Source organism: Chaetura pelagica, unplaced genomic scaffold (genome assembly GCF_000747805.2).
Source record: "Chaetura pelagica isolate M959 unplaced genomic scaffold, ChaPel_1.0 scaffold116, whole genome shotgun sequence".
NCBI classification, from domain to species: Eukaryota; Metazoa; Chordata; class Aves; order Apodiformes; family Apodidae; genus Chaetura; species Chaetura pelagica.
In genome coordinates, this window is record NW_009953655.1 from 150,025 (window position 1) to 153,697 (window position 3,673).

Genomic DNA, 3,673 nt, shown 5'->3' on the forward strand with positions numbered 1-3,673 from the left:
CCCGGCGAGGAAGGGGCTGGGGGTCAAGAAGGGGAATCGAGCCCCAGCGGGTGGGAAAAGGGACGTGGATTGATGGGGGGAGCGGCGCTTTGTTAGCGGGGCTCGGCGCGGCGGGCTGGGCCTCGCCAGGGCGCGGGGGGGAGGCGGCCCCGGGGTCTCCCCGCCGCTTTCTTCCCCCTTCTTTGCAACAGAAATGGGAAATATTGCTTTCCTCTTTGCAACCTGCCGTTCCACCCTCTCAAAAGATATTCTGGATTTCATTTTAATCCGTCGGTCAAGGGAGGAGAAGCGTTCAGGCTGTTTGTGCTTGTCCTGCAGCTTTTCTATAGCTGGAAGCACTATAGGTGGGAATACCTGTAGAAAATTCCTTGGAAGTGCTTCCCAGGTGACAGGGGAAAATGGAACAAGCTCGAGGTATTTGTTCATCTGCCCCACCGGAGAAGGGATGCAGCGAGGAAAGGGCAATTTTGATGCCACTAGGTGAATTCCAGGGAGGGGATGGGCAGTTCATGCTTAAGGTGGGGCAGCAGAATGGCTGTCTCCCCAGGAAATGGGGTACACTGAATCAAACGAAACATTTGCCACTTTTCTCTGGGTGGTACATATAGCTGCAGACTCAGGAGAACATCTGCTGTGCTCTTAAGTTATTGAAGAGGGTCTGCAAGGGCCTCTCACTTTCTTTGTCTGAAAGAAACGTGCCATGATGTTGCACCTTCAGCATAATTCCATAAAGGGATTTTCAAGGTCTCCTCTTTTGCCATATGAGATGAAGCATCAAAAGGAAAACTCACCTTGACCTTAGCTATTTCTACAGATCACTAAGACATTGGGTGGTGGCTGTCAGATATGAAGACTTTGGGGTGTTCCAGAGTTTAATTTATCTCCTGGACATATATGAGCTGGATCCAGCTGCAACTGTTGCTAGCCATTGTTGGGTTTGCACTTCATTCTGGGAAAGCCTGCTAAATGTTTAAATGATTTAATTTGAACAGTAGAACTGCAGTTATCTCTGACAGCAGTGTTTGAGATGTAGCCTTTATTGTCCAAAGCTGCTTTTCTTTCCTCTCTAGTAGACTAATTTTCACTTTGAAAAAACCTGCCATCATGTAACCCAGCTAATCTTCAAGAACAAAGAATGTACATACAGAGGTGTGTGTTTAGCTCACTTGTCTCAGCACACACACACGTACAGGTGATTTCATCTAAGATACATGGAATAGGTAAAAATCTGATAAGGACGCAGAGCAATTGACATTTGCAGTCTGGTAATTCACTGAACATACAAACCTTGCCATTCTCTTCAGCTTGCTGTGAGTAGCATATCACAGTAAGAAATCAGCTGTGTGGAGGGTGGTACTAAGTATTTGTTACACTAGAATTCCAAAAGAACATGTTAATCTGAATATGCAGTGTAAATAGGAATAATTTAGTAATCGTAGTAATAATAAAAAAAAAATTTTGCAAGGAAACCTAGAGCAAGCCAAGCTTGATCACCACTTACTTTGTACTGGTATTTAGTATATATTAATCTTTTGAGAATGTTTTGCATCAGGAGGTGCTGGTTTGTTAAAAAAACCATCAAGAAACTTGGACTCTGTACAGTGTTTCTTAAAATGCCATTTATTAGAACTAACATTTTAAAGAAAATGAGGAAAGTGTAAATAATTTTAGATCCCTTTAGATGCTGGGACAATATGAGCAGCCCTCCAGTCTGGGTCCAGCATGCTGTGCAGATCTGTCTGTGGAAAGATTACCTTACATTTTGGTCTTTTGAGACCCTTGTAGAATTATTTCTATGAAAAAAAAAAAAAAAAAAAGTAAATTATATTAATCATTTCTCCTGTCAAATTAAAAGGATTTCCTCAAGAGAACTTGTTGCCATACTTTTAGATTAATGAAGACAAATAAGGACATGCAGGCAGTTTAATTGCTGGTGACCACTGTGAGCTTCCTACAGGCTCTTGTGTTAAAATTAACCAGCTGAGCTGGTCCTGCATCCAAGGTGCACAGCACAAGGGCCAGAAGGCCAAGGAATATGTGCAGCACAGGCCTACACCCACTCAGGTTAACTGTTAGGTGCATCACTCACTCCCTGGTGTGCAGTGGTCTTCATTTTAGGATCATGACAAAGATTTTATCTATCTAATCTGGCTTCTCCATCTCATTACGAATCACTCGTTGATCCATCAGTACAGATAGCTGTGTTCTAATTGGAATGGTCATCTGGTTGGGCTTTTTCCCCCCCTGGTTGTGCTTGTTTACTTGCTTTTTTTTTTTTCCTCAAATCTTATTAGCAGATAAGGATTATGAAAAGAGTGGTGTGGAGTGGTCACACTGTGAATATTGCTTTGTGATCTTCAGACTTCTGCTGGTCTCTGTGGGGGTTATGTCTGAGATGACTCAGCTAACAGAAAGGGCTTTAAAACAAAAAGCAAACCTTCGCTTTGGCACTTGGGTGCTTTGTTGGTTCCATTATCCCTGATTTGGTTGTCACTGTCTCTGTGCTGGCAATTTCTATTTCTAAAGTGTTGCTGAAGAAGAGTGTGAGCACTTCTTACCCACTTTAATTGGAAGTCAGGCAGCTAACTGCAAACCATCTCCTCCGTCATTTCAGCTTCAGTGTTTGGACTTTGTTAATGCTGGTCTGGAGTGGTGGCTGGTTCTCTTCTGCCTACAGAGCTCTGTGCTGGTAACCTCACAAAGGGAAATGACAGAAACTTAGAGCAGCACCTTATACTGCCAGAACTGTGCGTTAAAGACAAAGAGTTAATTATTGCCAGGATCTGCACTCAGTACTGTATAAATGCAAACCAAAAAGATAATCCTGTTCCTGGCTACCTGTCTCCTTTAAGAGTTCAGTTTTCATTCTACTGTAGTCCAGGTAGTTCCTTCACTCATCTCAATGAGAAGAGGGCCAGGATGTTCTTTTTCTCATGATAGTAGGTTACAGGTGACTTTTCCACCAAGGTTGTCCGTGATTACTTTAATGGTGGTTGTTGCATCTTGGAGTTTTTTGTTGCTTTGTCCATCACAGTAATTGGAACGGGATATCTTGTTGGTTGTGGGTTAATTACAACCCCTTTTTTATTCATCATCTCTTTGTACCTCTCAAAGGATATCCTGGAACATCTGTATTTCAGTTTCCTCATCTGTGAAGTGTGATGAACTGTGCTGAATGTATCTTCCCTGAGACAGACCAGAAGGGATCAGTGTCATGTCCCACCACCTACAGTTTATTGCTGTTGCTTTCAAAGGAGATTCTTTTTTGCTTCAAGTGGTAGAGGCCACTGTAGCAGGAGGACTTGGGATCTTTGTTATTTTGTTATTTCAGTCCAGTTCAACTACAGTGGACAGCTCAGGCAATCCTAGCTGGTTTCTGGTCTCCTATACCTTTTGGATGTTGTCTAAAAGCATTTTGATGTTAAAAGTGGTATATAAAAATGAAGCCTATTGTATTGCATGGAAATTCTTTTCTTTTCTTAGAAACATGGAACTTGGTTTTTGTGCTTGGGATCATGCAGAACAAAATCATAGGTTTTGGCTCCCAGTTCTGGAAGTTAGGCACATCACGCTGCTTGTTGAAAGCCCTTCAGTCTGAAATATGTGGCAGAGGAAGGAGATATGAGGCTGGAGCAGACAGGTCGTCAGCAGTTGAGATGATACTGTATGACTG